Source organism: Caretta caretta, chromosome 15 (genome assembly GCF_965140235.1).
Source record: "Caretta caretta isolate rCarCar2 chromosome 15, rCarCar1.hap1, whole genome shotgun sequence".
Taxonomy (NCBI): Eukaryota; Metazoa; Chordata; order Testudines; family Cheloniidae; genus Caretta; species Caretta caretta.
This window is the reverse complement of record NC_134220.1, coordinates 10664913-10683204: the sequence shown is the minus strand read 5'-3', so window position 1 is coordinate 10683204 and position 18292 is coordinate 10664913. Positions and strand designations below refer to the sequence as shown.

Below are 18292 nucleotides of genomic sequence, written 5' to 3'. Positions count from 1 at the left end.
GTCTCCCTGGCAGGCATTACACCCCCATCCCTTCCTGATGTGGTGTTGCCTCCAGCTGCAGTGTAGGAGTTGGTCTCAACCACCCTCCCACCTAGAAGCATGTGGCTTCCCCCAGCTGCAGAAGAAGCAAGGGGACTCTCTTCCCCTTCTCTCAGAAGTTCCTGAGACCTTCCCCTTCCCCTTGGGGGGTCCCAGCATAAAATTCCCTCCTGCTGGGACGTTAGTGAAGAGCGCTTTTAAGTAATTGCAATGATTTTAATCTGCTGTAATTCATAAAAATGTAATTATGTAGTTCAAAACTATTTAATTCTTAAAATAGTAAAGATAACAATGAGAGACGTTCAGTAACTAGAATAGGATAGGTTTCAGAGTAACAGCCGTGTTAGTCTGTATTCGCAAAAAGAAAAGCAGTACTTGTGGCACCTTAGAGACTAACCAATTTATTTGAGCATGAGCTTTCGTGAGCTACAGCTCACTTCATCGGATGCATACCGTGGAAACTGCAGCAGACTTTATATACACACAGAGAATATGAAACCATACCTCCTCCCACCCCACTGTCCTGCTGGTAATAGCCTATCTAAAGTGATCATCAGGTTGGGCCATTTCCAGCACAAATCCAGGTTTTCTCACCCTCCACCCCCCCACACACAAATTCACTCTCCTGCTGGTGATAGCCCATCCAAAGTGACAACTCTTTACACAATGTGCATGATAATCAAGTTGGACCATTTCCTGCACAAATCCAGGTTCTCTCACCCCCTCACCCCCCTCCCAAAAACCACACACACAAACTCACTCTCCTGCTGGTAATAGCTCATCCAAACTGACCACTCTCCAAGTTTAAATCCAAGTTAAACCAGAACATCTGGGGGGGTTATAGGAAAAAACAAGGGGAAATAGGCTACCTTGCATAATGACTTAGCCACTCCCAGTCTCTATTTAAGCCTAAATTAATAGTATCCAATTTGCAAATGAATTCCAATTCAGCAGTTTCTCGCTGGAGTCTGGATTTGAAGTTTTTTTGTTGTAAGATAGCGACCTTCATGTCTGTGATTGCGTGACCAGAGAGATTGAAGTGTTCTCCGACTGGTTTATGAATGTTATAATTCTTGACATCTGATTTGTGTCCATTTATTCTTTTACGTAGAGACTGTCCAGTTTGACCAATGTACATGGCAGAGGGGCATTGCTGGCACATGATGGCATATATCACATTGGTGGATGTGCAGGTGAACGAGCCTCTGATAGTGTGGCTGATGTGATTAGGCCCTGTGATGGTGTCCCCTGAATAGATATGTGGGCACAATTGGCAACGGGCTTTGTTGCAAGGATAAGTTCCTGGGTTAGTGGTTCTGTTGTGTGGTATGTGGTTGTTGGTGAGTATTTGCTTCAGGTTGCGGGGCTGTCTGTAGGCAAGGACTGGCCTGTCTCCCAAGATTTGTGAGAGTGTTGGGTCATCCTTTAGGATAGGTTGTAGATCCTTAATAATGCGTTGGAGGGGTTTTAGTTGGGGGCTGAAGGTGACGGCTAGTGGCGTTCTGTTGTTTTCTTTGTTAGGCCTGTCCTGAAGTAGGTAACTTCTGGGAACTCTGCAGCTAAGAGGGTCCCTACGCCTTGTCCCTTATTCGTCTTTCCGCGGAATTGAGTGACCGATCCTGGCTTGGCACCGCTGGAATCGAGAGATGCAAGGAGGGTAAGAAGCACCCACACCTGATCTCCTATCTTTAGTGTACACATATTTTGAAATAGAGCTCTATACTTTGTTTTCTTTCTTTGGGATTGTGGCTTCAGTTTTGTAACTTGTTTGTGTGTGTAACATCTCTACATTTAAATAAGTAGGCACTAGCAATTTTGTAACCACATGATTAGAATCTAGCTTAATAAATTTTGGTAACCATTTGTGCATAAGCCTGACTTGTTTTCTCTGGTTTACTGTAAAGCAGCCAACACAATTAAAGAACCTCAGCCGTTTTGGCTCTAAAGCCTGGCCATTAGGTGAGAGTACTAAGAGCCTAGTGTTGAGTTGTGCCGCCTCCAGGGGGAAACTCTTGGGGCACCTGTCAGTCAATCCTGGCTGCCCGCTGTGAAGGAGCTCTGAGCTCTAGCAGTTAAAGTCACGGGTGTGGAGAGGCTCTTAGTGCTGCCATTGGGGCACCTGTCAGTCAGTATTGACTGCCCGCTGCGAAGGAGCTCTGAGCTCTAGCAGTTAAAGTCACGGGTGGTTAGGACCTTGGGGCATCCGTCAGCCTAGCCCGGGCTGCCCGCCGCGAAGGGACAGTGCGTCCTAGCGGTTAAAGTCACGGATGGTATAAACGGGCATAGCTGGCACCTCACCAAACATCCTTGGGCGTCGGCTAACAGAAAATTGGCGTTGTATAAATGCTGACAATTGCTTCCCCCCCAAAACTGGCAGAGTGCCCCCTTCACCCTCTCTCCCCAAGCACACCTACCCCTCTTCCAAAGCACCCACCAGTCAGTGCCTGTGCTACAGACAACAAACTCATCCCAAGGGTCACGTAGTCGCTCCTCCTTCACCTGGAGAACTCCCTCGCAGAGCTCTCCTGTTCCCTAGCTCCTTTGGTCGCTTAGGAGCAGGCTTTTTAGAGACTCGTTCTCCACGATTAGCCCCAGCCCCGAGTGAAGGATTGGCAGGTCCTACAGGGATGGGGGGATGAAAGCCTCAAGAACACGCTCTCAGCCTTGCATTACAGTCCGCTAGGCTCAGCACAGGCTCCCTCGAACAAACCCAGCACACCACACACACAGACCACAAACTCACCCCATGGGCTGAAAGTTTCCTGTTCCCAAGCATCCCTCATCCCTTAGGAGCAGGCTTTTTAAAGACTCGTTCTCCCTGAGGAGCCCCAAACCCTGCTAAGAGTTGATGGATGCTCAAGGGCTTGGCCATCACAGCCTCCTTAAGAAGCTCTCAACTTTCCTAACAGGCCACTAGGCTCAGCACAAGTTCCCTCAAATGAACAGACCACACTATATCCTTCATTGAAGCAGCAACCACACTACACTACACGCACCACACCACAGAGAAGAAACTCACCCCAAGGGTCATGGACCTGCTCCTCCTTCATCTGGTTACCTGCCTTGCAAAACTCACATTAGCTGCTCCTGTTCTCTAACTTCTCTCCTCCCTTAGGAGAGGGCTTTTTAAAGCCTTGTTCTCCCTGAATAGCCCCACCCCCTGGTTAGGGGTTGATGGTTCCATAAAAGTGCCCTTATGCATGCGAAAGTTTCGCAGCCACTGGGAATCGTCCCAGACCCGCAACACTATGCGGTCCCACCAGTCTGTGCTTGTTTCCTGAACCCAGAATCGGCGTTCCACAGCATGAACCTGCCCCATTAGCACCATGATGCATGCATTGGCAGGGCCCATGCTTTCAGAGAAATCTGTGTCCATGTCCTGATCACTCACTTGACCGCGCTGATGTTGCCTCCTCGCCCGGTATCGCTCTGCCAGGTTCTGGTGCTGCATATACTGCTGGATAATGCGTGTGGTGTTTAATGTGCTCCTAATTGCCAAAGTGAGCTGAGTGGCCTCCATGCTTGCCTTGGTATGGCGTCCGCACAGAAAAAAGGCGCAGAACGATTGTCTGCCGTTGCTCTGACGGAGGGAGGGGGCGACTGACGACATGGCTTACAGGGTTGGCTTCAGGGAGCTAAAATCAACAAAGGGGGTGGCTTTACATCAAGGAGTATTTCAGGCAGGACTTCACGGAGGGTTCCAATAAGAAATGGTGCACCTAAGTTATTGTTCTTATTGGAACAAGGAGGTTCGTCTGGCCTCTGATACATGGCTAGATTTACCTCGCTGCACCTTCTCTGTGAGTGACTGCAGTGTGACCTAGAGGAATGAGTCCCCTAGACGGGGGAGGAGGCAAATGAGTACAAAACAGATCTGGTCTATTTCTTGTTTTGATCCACTCCATCTATCTTTTACATCTTTGGCGGGCAGCAGACGGTGCAGAAGGACTGCATGCTATCCACATCTCATGGCTGCTCAGCAGAAGATGGTACAGTACGACTGCTAGCCATCCTCATCTCTTGCCTGCCCGGCAGAAGATGGTACAGTACGACTGCTAGCCATCCGTATCCCCTGCCTGCTCACCATAAGACAGTTCAATAGGAGTGACTGCAGGACTAAAGAGAATGACCTGGTCAAGTCACTCCAAAGTTAGTCCCTGCGCCCATGTCTGCCCAGGCGCTCCCAGCCAACGTGGCCAGGAGCACCTCGGACATGACGATGACAGCTACCAGTCGTACTGCACCGTCTGCTGCCAGAAGGCAATGGGTTGCTGCTACTGTGTAGCAATGCCGTACCGCGTCTGCCAGCACCCAGGAGACATACGGTGATGGTTACCTGAGCAGGCTCCATGCTTGCCGTGGTATGGCGTCTGCACAGGTAACTCAAGAAAAAAGGCGCGAAACGATTGTCTGTCCTTGCTTTCACGGAGGGAGGGAGGGAACGGGGGCCTGACGATATGTACTCAGAACCACCTGTGACAATGTTTTCATAGAATCATAGAATATCAGGGTTGGAAGGGACCTCAGGAGGTCATCTAGTCCAACCCCCTGCTCAAAGCAGGACCAATCCCCAATTTTTGCCACAGATCCCTAAATGGCCCCCTCAAGGACTGAACTCACAACCCTGGGTTTAGCAGGCCAATGCTCAAACCACTGAGCTATCCCTCCCCCCATCATCCCATTTAGCCCCATCAGGCATTGGGATCTCAACCCAGAATTCCAATGGGCAGCGGAGACTGCGGGAACTGTGGGATAGTTACCCACAGTGCAACGCTCCGGAAGTCGACTCTAGCCTCGGTACTGTGGAAGCACTTCGCCGAGTTAATGCACTTAGAGCATTTTCTGTGGGGACACACACACTCGAATATATAAAACCGATTTCTAAAAAACCGACTTCTATAAATTTGACCTTATTCCGTAGTGTAGACATACCCTATATCCTTCATTGAAGCAGCAACCACACACAAACACACACACACACACAGAAGAAACTCACCCCAAGGGTCATGGTCCTGCTCCTCCTTCATCTGGTTACCTGCCTTGCAAAACTCACATTAGCTGCTCCTGTTCTCTAACTTCTCTCCTCCCTTAGGAGAGGGCTTTTTAAAGCCTTGTTCTCCCTGAATAGCCCCACGCCCTGGTTAGGGGTTGATGGGTGGTAAAGGGCTTGGGGATGAAAGCCTCCTTATGCAGCTCTCCACTTGCATAGCAGGCCCCATCCATGCCCTGACGAGGTGTGAACTGCCTCTCTGTTCTTGGAGAGTTTTTGCATGGGCTTGCTTTAAGCAAGGAGGATACATTTTCAGCCTCATAACTATATACATGAAATTGTAACCATACTGTAACAATTACTATAATATCACTGGTTTCAGAGTAGCAGCTGTGTTAGTCTGTATTCGAAAAAATAAAAGGAGGACTTAGAGACTAACCAATTTATTTGAGCATAAGCTTTCGTGAGCTACAGCTCACTTCATCGGATGCAGTGAGCTGTAGCTCACGAAAGCTTATGCTCAAATAAATTGGTTAGTCTCTGAGGTGCCACAAGTCCTCCTTTTCTTATAACATCACTATAACAACCATGCTCAGTGCATGATGAGCCTTCCGAAGGCACCCAACATGACAAACTTTGCATTGCATACCACACAATCATTTTCTAAAGATGAACATGGTGTGTAGGGTGTTCCCCCGAGGTACAGAGCATCACACCTCCCCTCTTAGTTTACTGATCTGAAAGGTAGTTTGTTGTTATAGTTCTCTTGGCATCCAGCCATTAAGGCTATGAGGCAGCGTGCCTCAGTTTCCCCATTCACACACAGCAAACCAGGGTTTTTTTTTTTATGTTTTCTCTGCTGTGATAAGGTTTAAACCTGTTTTCAGGTATTAATTGAAAAGTAGCATTCTCAAAAAGTTTAACATCTGTGTTGAAATTCTTATCCCCAAAACTTAACATTAATACCAAAATTTTATCACAGATGGGTGTTTACAAGTATCTTTTTGATACCACACCCCTCTGTTCAGTTAGTGTAGTTTGAGGTTAGTTTGTTCATTACCCATGGTGTCCTTTGACTCTCCCATGTAATCAGTCACAGGCTTCTCTTTCCCTCCAGTGTTTCCCTTTGTGTGGGCTCTTAATTTAATCCTATTTCTGGCATTTTGATGTCTCAGGCTCTGGCAAGATAAGGGTCCAGGGGGATCCTGCACACTGGCTGGCCCTTTGGGGAGTGGTCTCCCAACCCCAGGACTGTACATATGTAGGCAATCCAGCTCCCCTTTTGGGGTTACCCTGTGTTTCCCCCTCCCAGCACTGAGTCCTTCCCTGCCCCCTAGAGGGCTGTGATCATAGAATATCAGGGTTGGCAGGGATCTAGTCCAACATCTGGCTCAAAGCAGGACCAATCCCCAATTTTTGCCCCAGATCCCTAAATGGCCCCCCTCGAGGATTGAACTCACAACGCTGAGTTTAGCAGGCCAATGCTCAAACCACTGTGCTCTCTCTCCCCCCTGCGATCCCTGCTCTCTGGGCTAGCTGTGTTTACCCTTTGATCAGCTGAACCTCTTCCCAGCAGCTTTTCCATAACTGCTCCCCGTCTCTCAGCAGCCTGGGGAAACACCTGCCCCCCCCCCCCCCCGTCAGCTGGGTCATTTGTGTTCTGGCCAACGATCACCGGGAAATTTCCTGGTCTAAACTCCCCTGCTGTTACTGGAGCTGCATCCTGATGTAAAAAGACAGTTAGTTTCCAAAAACTTATCAGAAATAGCATCTTGAAAACTCGGGACCTGGATTGAGGTACCCTCCGCCACTCCTCTCTCTGTCCCTGAGAAGTCAGCTCCAGGAGGTCAGTTACACAGGTCCTTCTCAAAACCTGGGTCACAGGCTGAGTGCCTGGGTGCAGGGATGCTGAGCCAGCCATCCCCCTAGGGTCCTAAGCATCCTGCCCCAAGTGACTAATGAGGAGACACTCCTGTATCCCCACTATTCTTTCCCCAGTTTCCTCCTCTGGGCCCCCTCCTTCAGCTGCCAGCTAACAATGGGGACAGTTTCCTTAATGACTGAGGACACCTCTCCTGCCCCTGTGCCTGAGGGCATGTGGCCTTCTGCTGGAAAGGAGCTAGTCTCAGCCCCTCCCATACTTAGAAGCACCCTGCTTCCCTCTGTTACAGAAATCCTCACCCACCTCAGTGCTTTCTGAGATTCCCTGCTCTTTCTCTGGGACACATCTCTCTGCTCCCTAGAGCCAAGTTTCTCTCTGGTTCAGCTGCAACCTGGACAGTTGTCTCCCTGGCAGGCATTACACCCCCATCCCTTCCTGATGTGGTGTTGCCTCCAGCTGCAGTGTAGGAGTTGGTCTCAACCACCCTCCCACCTAGAAGCATGTGGCTTCCCCCAGCTGCAGAAGAAGCAAGGGGACTCTCTTCCCCTTCTCTCAGAAGTTCCTGAGACCTTCCCCTTCCCCTTGGGGGGTCCCAGCATAAAATTCCCTCCTGCTGGGACGTTAGTGAAGAGCGCTTTTAAGTAATTGCAATGATTTTAATCTGCTGTAATTCATAAAAATGTAATTATGTAGTTCAAAACTATTTAATTCTTAAAATAGTAAAGATAACAATGAGAGACGTTCAGTAACTAGAATAGGATAGGTTTCAGAGTAACAGCCGTGTTAGTCTGTATTCGCAAAAAGAAAAGCAGTACTTGTGGCACCTTAGAGACTAACCAATTTATTTGAGCATGAGCTTTCGTGAGCTACAGCTCACTTCATCGGATGCATACCGTGGAAACTGCAGCAGACTTTATATACACACAGAGAATATGAAACCATACCTCCTCCCACCCCACTGTCCTGCTGGTAATAGCCTATCTAAAGTGATCATCAGGTTGGGCCATTTCCAGCACAAATCCAGGTTTTCTCACCCTCCACCCCCCCACACACAAATTCACTCTCCTGCTGGTGATAGCCCATCCAAAGTGACAACTCTTTACACAATGTGCATGATAATCAAGTTGGACCATTTCCTGCACAAATCCAGGTTCTCTCACCCCCTCACCCCCCTCCCAAAAACCACACACACAAACTCACTCTCCTGCTGGTAATAGCTCATCCAAACTGACCACTCTCCAAGTTTAAATCCAAGTTAAACCAGAACATCTGGGGGGGTTATAGGAAAAAACAAGGGGAAATAGGCTACCTTGCATAATGACTTAGCCACTCCCAGTCTCTATTTAAGCCTAAATTAATAGTATCCAATTTGCAAATGAATTCCAATTCAGCAGTTTCTCGCTGGAGTCTGGATTTGAAGTTTTTTTGTTGTAAGATAGCGACCTTCATGTCTGTGATTGCGTGACCAGAGAGATTGAAGTGTTCTCCGACTGGTTTATGAATGTTATAATTCTTGACATCTGATTTGTGTCCATTTATTCTTTTACGTAGAGACTGTCCAGTTTGACCAATGTACATGGCAGAGGGGCATTGCTGGCACATGATGGCATATATCACATTGGTGGATGTGCAGGTGAACGAGCCTCTGATAGTGTGGCTGATGTGATTAGGCCCTGTGATGGTGTCCCCTGAATAGATATGTGGGCACAATTGGCAACGGGCTTTGTTGCAAGGATAAGTTCCTGGGTTAGTGGTTCTGTTGTGTGGTATGTGGTTGTTGGTGAGTATTTGCTTCAGGTTGCGGGGCTGTCTGTAGGCAAGGACTGGCCTGTCTCCCAAGATTTGTGAGAGTGTTGGGTCATCCTTTAGGATAGGTTGTAGATCCTTAATAATGCGTTGGAGGGGTTTTAGTTGGGGGCTGAAGGTGACGGCTAGTGGCGTTCTGTTGTTTTCTTTGTTAGGCCTGTCCTGAAGTAGGTAACTTCTGGGAACTCTGCAGCTAAGAGGGTCCCTACGCCTTGTCCCTTATTCGTCTTTCCGCGGAATTGAGTGACCGATCCTGGCTTGGCACCGCTGGAATCGAGAGATGCAAGGAGGGTAAGAAGCACCCACACCTGATCTCCTATCTTTAGTGTACACATATTTTGAAATAGAGCTCTATACTTTGTTTTCTTTCTTTGGGATTGTGGCTTCAGTTTTGTAACTTGTTTGTGTGTGTAACATCTCTACATTTAAATAAGTAGGCACTAGCAATTTTGTAACCACATGATTAGAATCTAGCTTAATAAATTTTGGTAACCATTTGTGCATAAGCCTGACTTGTTTTCTCTGGTTTACTGTAAAGCAGCCAACACAATTAAAGAACCTCAGCCGTTTTGGCTCTAAAGCCTGGCCATTAGGTGAGAGTACTAAGAGCCTAGTGTTGAGTTGTGCCGCCTCCAGGGGGAAACTCTTGGGGCACCTGTCAGTCAATCCTGGCTGCCCGCTGTGAAGGAGCTCTGAGCTCTAGCAGTTAAAGTCACGGGTGTGGAGAGGCTCTTAGTGCTGCCATTGGGGCACCTGTCAGTCAGTATTGACTGCCCGCTGCGAAGGAGCTCTGAGCTCTAGCAGTTAAAGTCACGGGTGGTTAGGACCTTGGGGCATCCGTCAGCCTAGCCCGGGCTGCCCGCCGCGAAGGGACAGTGCGTCCTAGCGGTTAAAGTCACGGATGGTATAAACGGGCATAGCTGGCACCTCACCAAACATCCTTGGGCGTCGGCTAACAGAAAATTGGCGTTGTATAAATGCTGACAATTGCTTCCCCCCCAAAACTGGCAGAGTGCCCCCTTCACCCTCTCTCCCCAAGCACACCTACCCCTCTTCCAAAGCACCCACCAGTCAGTGCCTGTGCTACAGACAACAAACTCATCCCAAGGGTCACGTAGTCGCTCCTCCTTCACCTGGAGAACTCCCTCGCAGAGCTCTCCTGTTCCCTAGCTCCTTTGGTCGCTTAGGAGCAGGCTTTTTAGAGACTCGTTCTCCACGATTAGCCCCAGCCCCGAGTGAAGGATTGGCAGGTCCTACAGGGATGGGGGGATGAAAGCCTCAAGAACACGCTCTCAGCCTTGCATTACAGTCCGCTAGGCTCAGCACAGGCTCCCTCGAACAAACCCAGCACACCACACACACAGACCACAAACTCACCCCATGGGCTGAAAGTTTCCTGTTCCCAAGCATCCCTCATCCCTTAGGAGCAGGCTTTTTAAAGACTCGTTCTCCCTGAGGAGCCCCAAACCCTGCTAAGAGTTGATGGATGCTCAAGGGCTTGGCCATCACAGCCTCCTTAAGAAGCTCTCAACTTTCCTAACAGGCCACTAGGCTCAGCACAAGTTCCCTCAAATGAACAGACCACACTATATCCTTCATTGAAGCAGCAACCACACTACACTACACGCACCACACCACAGAGAAGAAACTCACCCCAAGGGTCATGGACCTGCTCCTCCTTCATCTGGTTACCTGCCTTGCAAAACTCACATTAGCTGCTCCTGTTCTCTAACTTCTCTCCTCCCTTAGGAGAGGGCTTTTTAAAGCCTTGTTCTCCCTGAATAGCCCCACCCCCTGGTTAGGGGTTGATGGTTCCATAAAAGTGCCCTTATGCATGCGAAAGTTTCGCAGCCACTGGGAATCGTCCCAGACCCGCAACACTATGCGGTCCCACCAGTCTGTGCTTGTTTCCTGAACCCAGAATCGGCGTTCCACAGCATGAACCTGCCCCATTAGCACCATGATGCATGCATTGGCAGGGCCCATGCTTTCAGAGAAATCTGTGTCCATGTCCTGATCACTCACTTGACCGCGCTGATGTTGCCTCCTCGCCCGGTATCGCTCTGCCAGGTTCTGGTGCTGCATATACTGCTGGATAATGCGTGTGGTGTTTAATGTGCTCCTAATTGCCAAAGTGAGCTGAGTGGCCTCCATGCTTGCCTTGGTATGGCGTCCGCACAGAAAAAAGGCGCAGAACGATTGTCTGCCGTTGCTCTGACGGAGGGAGGGGGCGACTGACGACATGGCTTACAGGGTTGGCTTCAGGGAGCTAAAATCAACAAAGGGGGTGGCTTTACATCAAGGAGTATTTCAGGCAGGACTTCACGGAGGGTTCCAATAAGAAATGGTGCACCTAAGTTATTGTTCTTATTGGAACAAGGAGGTTCGTCTGGCCTCTGATACATGGCTAGATTTACCTCGCTGCACCTTCTCTGTGAGTGACTGCAGTGTGACCTAGAGGAATGAGTCCCCTAGACGGGGGAGGAGGCAAATGAGTACAAAACAGATCTGGTCTATTTCTTGTTTTGATCCACTCCATCTATCTTTTACATCTTTGGCGGGCAGCAGACGGTGCAGAAGGACTGCATGCTATCCACATCTCATGGCTGCTCAGCAGAAGATGGTACAGTACGACTGCTAGCCATCCTCATCTCTTGCCTGCCCGGCAGAAGATGGTACAGTACGACTGCTAGCCATCCGTATCCCCTGCCTGCTCACCATAAGACAGTTCAATAGGAGTGACTGCAGGACTAAAGAGAATGACCTGGTCAAGTCACTCCAAAGTTAGTCCCTGCGCCCATGTCTGCCCAGGCGCTCCCAGCCAACGTGGCCAGGAGCACCTCGGACATGACGATGACAGCTACCAGTCGTACTGCACCGTCTGCTGCCAGAAGGCAATGGGTTGCTGCTACTGTGTAGCAATGCCGTACCGCGTCTGCCAGCACCCAGGAGACATACGGTGATGGTTACCTGAGCAGGCTCCATGCTTGCCGTGGTATGGCGTCTGCACAGGTAACTCAAGAAAAAAGGCGCGAAACGATTGTCTGTCCTTGCTTTCACGGAGGGAGGGAGGGAACGGGGGCCTGACGATATGTACTCAGAACCACCTGTGACAATGTTTTCATAGAATCATAGAATATCAGGGTTGGAAGGGACCTCAGGAGGTCATCTAGTCCAACCCCCTGCTCAAAGCAGGACCAATCCCCAATTTTTGCCACAGATCCCTAAATGGCCCCCTCAAGGATTGAACTCACAACCCTGGGTTTAGCAGGCCAATGCTCAAACCACTGAGCTATCCCTCCCCCCATCATCCCATTTAGCCCCATCAGGCATTGGGATCTCAACCCAGAATTCCAATGGGCAGCGGAGACTGCGGGAACTGTGGGATAGTTACCCACAGTGCAACGCTCCGGAAGTCGACTCTAGCCTCGGTACTGTGGAAGCACTTCGCCGAGTTAATGCACTTAGAGCATTTTCTGTGGGGACACACACACTCGAATATATAAAACCGATTTCTAAAAAACCGACTTCTATAAATTTGACCTTATTCCGTAGTGTAGACATACCCTATATCCTTCATTGAAGCAGCAACCACACACAAACACACACACACACACAGAAGAAACTCACCCCAAGGGTCATGGTCCTGCTCCTCCTTCATCTGGTTACCTGCCTTGCAAAACTCACATTAGCTGCTCCTGTTCTCTAACTTCTCTCCTCCCTTAGGAGAGGGCTTTTTAAAGCCTTGTTCTCCCTGAATAGCCCCACGCCCTGGTTAGGGGTTGATGGGTGGTAAAGGGCTTGGGGATGAAAGCCTCCTTATGCAGCTCTCCACTTGCATAGCAGGCCCCATCCATGCCCTGACGAGGTGTGAACTGCCTCTCTGTTCTTGGAGAGTTTTTGCATGGGCTTGCTTTAAGCAAGGAGGATACATTTTCAGCCTCATAACTATATACATGGAATTGTAACCATACTGTAACAATTACTATAATATCACTGGTTTCAGAGTAGCAGCTGTGTTAGTCTGTATTCGAAAAAATAAAAGGAGGACTTAGAGACTAACCAATTTATTTGAGCATAAGCTTTCGTGAGCTACAGCTCACTTCATCGGATGCAGTGAGCTGTAGCTCACGAAAGCTTATGCTCAAATAAATTGGTTAGTCTCTGAGGTGCCACAAGTCCTCCTTTTCTTATAACATCACTATAACAACCATGCTCAGTGCATGATGAGCCTTCCGAAGGCACCCAACATGACAAACTTTGCATTGCATACCACACAATCATTTTCTAAAGATGAACATGGTGTGTAGGGTGTTCCCCCGAGGTACAGAGCATCACACCTCCCCTCTTAGTTTACTGATCTGAAAGGTAGTTTGTTGTTATAGTTCTCTTGGCATCCAGCCATTAAGGCTATGAGGCAGCGTGCCTCAGTTTCCCCATTCACACACAGCAAACCAGGGTTTTTTTTTTTATGTTTTCTCTGCTGTGATAAGGTTTAAACCTGTTTTCAGGTATTAATTGAAAAGTAGCATTCTCAAAAAGTTTAACATCTGTGTTGAAATTCTTATCCCCAAAACTTAACATTAATACCAAAATTTTATCACAGATGGGTGTTTACAAGTATCTTTTTGATACCACACCCCTCTGTTCAGTTAGTGTAGTTTGAGGTTAGTTTGTTCATTACCCATGGTGTCCTTTGACTCTCCCATGTAATCAGTCACAGGCTTCTCTTTCCCTCCAGTGTTTCCCTTTGTGTGGGCTCTTAATTTAATCCTATTTCTGGCATTTTGATGTCTCAGGCTCTGGCAAGATAAGGGTCCAGGGGGATCCTGCACACTGGCTGGCCCTTTGGGGAGTGGTCTCCCAACCCCAGGACTGTACATATGTAGGCAATCCAGCTCCCCTTTTGGGGTTACCCTGTGTTTCCCCCTCCCAGCACTGAGTCCTTCCCTGCCCCCTAGAGGGCTGTGATCATAGAATATCAGGGTTGGCAGGGATCTAGTCCAACATCTGGCTCAAAGCAGGACCAATCCCCAATTTTTGCCCCAGATCCCTAAATGGCCCCCCTCGAGGATTGAACTCACAACGCTGAGTTTAGCAGGCCAATGCTCAAACCACTGTGCTCTCTCTCCCCCCTGCGATCCCTGCTCTCTGGGCTAGCTGTGTTTACCCTTTGATCAGCTGAACCTCTTCCCAGCAGCTTTTCCATAACTGCTCCCCGTCTCTCAGCAGCCTGGGGAAACACCTGCCCCCCCCCCCCCCCCCGTCAGCTGGGTCATTTGTGTTCTGGCCAACGATCACCGGGAAATTTCCTGGTCTAAACTCCCCTGCTGTTACTGGAGCTGCATCCTGATGTAAAAAGACAGTTAGTTTCCAAAAACTTATCAGAAATAGCATCTTGAAAACTCGGGACCTGGATTGAGGTACCCTCCGCCACTCCTCTCTCTGTCCCTGAGAAGTCAGCTCCAGGAGGTCAGTTACACAGGTCCTTCTCAAAACCTGGGTCACAGGCTGAGTGCCTGGGTGCAGGGATGCTGAGCCAGCCATCCCCCTAGGGTCCTAAGCATCCTGCCCCAAGTGACTAATGAGGAGACACTCCTGTATCCCCACTATTCTTTCCCCAGTTTCCTCCTCTGGGCCCCCTCCTTCAGCTGCCAGCTAACAATGGGGACAGTTTCCTTAATGACTGAGGACACCTCTCCTGCCCCTGTGCCTGAGGGCATGTGGCCTTCTGCTGGAAAGGAGCTAGTCTCAGCCCCTCCCATACTTAGAAGCACCCTGCTTCCCTCTGTTACAGAAATCCTCACCCACCTCAGTGCTTTCTGAGATTCCCTGCTCTTTCTCTGGGACACATCTCTCTGCTCCCTAGAGCCAAGTTTCTCTCTGGTTCAGCTGCAACCTGGACAGTTGTCTCCCTGGCAGGCATTACACCCCCATCCCTTCCTGATGTGGTGTTGCCTCCAGCTGCAGTGTAGGAGTTGGTCTCAACCACCCTCCCACCTAGAAGCATGTGGCTTCCCCCAGCTGCAGAAGAAGCAAGGGGACTCTCTTCCCCTTCTCTCAGAAGTTCCTGAGACCTTCCCCTTCCCCTTGGGGGGTCCCAGCATAAAATTCCCTCCTGCTGGGACGTTAGTGAAGAGCGCTTTTAAGTAATTGCAATGATTTTAATCTGCTGTAATTCATAAAAATGTAATTATGTAGTTCAAAACTATTTAATTCTTAAAATAGTAAAGATAACAATGAGAGACGTTCAGTAACTAGAATAGGATAGGTTTCAGAGTAACAGCCGTGTTAGTCTGTATTCGCAAAAAGAAAAGCAGTACTTGTGGCACCTTAGAGACTAACCAATTTATTTGAGCATGAGCTTTCGTGAGCTACAGCTCACTTCATCGGATGCATACCGTGGAAACTGCAGCAGACTTTATATACACACAGAGAATATGAAACCATACCTCCTCCCACCCCACTGTCCTGCTGGTAATAGCCTATCTAAAGTGATCATCAGGTTGGGCCATTTCCAGCACAAATCCAGGTTTTCTCACCCTCCACCCCCCCACACACAAATTCACTCTCCTGCTGGTGATAGCCCATCCAAAGTGACAACTCTTTACACAATGTGCATGATAATCAAGTTGGACCATTTCCTGCACAAATCCAGGTTCTCTCACCCCCCTCCCAAAAACCACACACACAAACTCACTCTCCTGCTGGTAATAGCTCATCCAAACTGACCACTCTCCAAGTTTAAATCCAAGTTAAACCAGAACATCTGGGGGGGTTATAGGAAAAAACAAGGGGAAATAGGCTACCTTGCATAATGACTTAGCCACTCCCAGTCTCTATTTAAGCCTAAATTAATAGTATCCAATTTGCAAATGAATTCCAATTCAGCAGTTTCTCGCTGGAGTCTGGATTTGAAGTTTTTTTGTTGTAAGATAGCGACCTTCATGTCTGTGATTGCGTGACCAGAGAGATTGAAGTGTTCTCCGACTGGTTTATGAATGTTATAATTCTTGACATCTGATTTGTGTCCATTTATTCTTTTACGTAGAGACTGTCCAGTTTGACCAATGTACATGGCAGAGGGGCATTGCTGGCACATGATGGCATATATCACATTGGTGGATGTGCAGGTGAACGAGCCTCTGATAGTGTGGCTGATGTGATTAGGCCCTGTGATGGTGTCCCCTGAATAGATATGTGGGCACAATTGGCAACGGGCTTTGTTGCAAGGATAAGTTCCTGGGTTAGTGGTTCTGTTGTGTGGTATGTGGTTGTTGGTGAGTATTTGCTTCAGGTTGCGGGGCTGTCTGTAGGCAAGGACTGGCCTGTCTCCCAAGATTTGTGAGAGTGTTGGGTCATCCTTTAGGATAGGTTGTAGATCCTTAATAATGCGTTGGAGGGGTTTTAGTTGGGGGCTGAAGGTGACGGCTAGTGGCGTTCTGTTGTTTTCTTTGTTAGGCCTGTCCTGAAGTAGGTAACTTCTGGGAACTCTGCAGCTAAGAGGGTCCCTACGCCTTGTCCCTTATTCGTCTTTCCGCGGAATTGAGTGACCGATCCTGGCTTGGCACCGCTGGAATCGAGAGATGCAAGGAGGGTAAGAAGCACCCACACCTGATCTCCTATCTTTAGTGTACACATATTTTGAAATAGAGCTCTATACTTTGTTTTCTTTCTTTGGGATTGTGGCTTCAGTTTTGTAACTTGTTTGTGTGTGTAACATCTCTACATTTAAATAAGTAGGCACTAGCAATTTTGTAACCACATGATTAGAATCTAGCTTAATAAATTTTGGTAACCATTTGTGCATAAGCCTGACTTGTTTTCTCTGGTTTACTGTAAAGCAGCCAACACAATTAAAGAACCTCAGCCGTTTTGGCTCTAAAGCCTGGCCATTAGGTGAGAGTACTAAGAGCCTAGTGTTGAGTTGTGCCGCCTCCAGGGGGAAACTCTTGGGGCACCTGTCAGTCAATCCTGGCTGCCCGCTGTGAAGGAGCTCTGAGCTCTAGCAGTTAAAGTCACGGGTGTGGAGAGGCTCTTAGTGCTGCCATTGGGGCACCTGTCAGTCAGTATTGACTGCCCGCTGCGAAGGAGCTCTGAGCTCTAGCAGTTAAAGTCACGGGTGGTTAGGACCTTGGGGCATCCGTCAGCCTAGCCCGGGCTGCCCGCCGCGAAGGGACAGTGCGTCCTAGCGGTTAAAGTCACGGATGGTATAAACGGGCATAGCTGGCACCTCACCAAACATCCTTGGGCGTCGGCTAACAGAAAATTGGCGTTGTATAAATGCTGACAATTGCTTCCCCCCCAAAACTGGCAGAGTGCCCCCTTCACCCTCTCTCCCCAAGCACACCTACCCCTCTTCCAAAGCACCCACCAGTCAGTGCCTGTGCTACAGACAACAAACTCATCCCAAGGGTCACGTAGTCGCTCCTCCTTCACCTGGAGAACTCCCTCGCAGAGCTCTCCTGTTCCCTAGCTCCTTTGGTCGCTTAGGAGCAGGCTTTTTAGAGACTCGTTCTCCACGATTAGCCCCAGCCCCGAGTGAAGGATTGGCAGGTCCTACAGGGATGGGGGGATGAAAGCCTCAAGAACACGCTCTCAGCCTTGCATTACAGTCCGCTAGGCTCAGCACAGGCTCCCTCGAACAAACCCAGCACACCACACACACAGACCACAAACTCACCCCATGGGCTGAAAGTTTCCTGTTCCCAAGCATCCCTCATCCCTTAGGAGCAGGCTTTTTAAAGACTCGTTCTCCCTGAGGAGCCCCAAACCCTGCTAAGAGTTGATGGATGCTCAAGGGCTTGGCCATCACAGCCTCCTTAAGAAGCTCTCAACTTTCCTAACAGGCCACTAGGCTCAGCACAAGTTCCCTCAAATGAACAGACCACACTATATCCTTCATTGAAGCAGCAACCACACTACACTACACGCACCACACCACAGAGAAGAAACTCACCCCAAGGGTCATGGACCTGCTCCTCCTTCATCTGGTTACCTGCCTTGCAAAACTCACATTAGCTGCTCCTGTTCTCTAACTTCTCTCCTCCCTTAGGAGAGGGCTTTTTAAAGCCTTGTTCTCCCTGAATAGCCCCACCCCCTGGTTAGGGGTTGATGGTTCCATAAAAGTGCCCTTATGCATGCGAAAGTTTCGCAGCCACTGGGAATCGTCCCAGACCCGCAACACTATGCGGTCCCACCAGTCTGTGCTTGTTTCCTGAACCCAGAATCGGCGTTCCACAGCATGAACCTGCCCCATTAGCACCATGATGCATGCATTGGCAGGGCCCATGCTTTCAGAGAAATCTGTGTCCATGTCCTGATCACTCACTTGACCGCGCTGATGTTGCCTCCTCGCCCGGTATCGCTCTGCCAGGTTCTGGTGCTGCATATACTGCTGGATAATGCGTGTGGTGTTTAATGTGCTCCTAATTGCCAAAGTGAGCTGAGTGGCCTCCATGCTTGCCTTGGTATGGCGTCCGCACAGAAAAAAGGCGCAGAACGATTGTCTGCCGTTGCTCTGACGGAGGGAGGGGGCGACTGACGACATGGCTTACAGGGTTGGCTTCAGGGAG

General features: G+C 49.1%; 1 non-coding gene across 1 annotated transcript in view; it reads left to right on the top strand.

Annotated features, from left to right (window-relative positions):
- Window positions 1-18292, top strand: part of LOC125623235 (uncharacterized) — a 95594-nt gene that overhangs the window by 27931 nt on the left and 49371 nt on the right. The window contains exons 7-9 of the transcript XR_012665178.1: window positions 1561-1696; window positions 8873-9008; window positions 16179-16314. This is a non-coding gene — a transcript (uncharacterized LOC125623235). The remainder of the gene's footprint in view (window positions 1-1560; window positions 1697-8872; window positions 9009-16178; window positions 16315-18292) is intronic.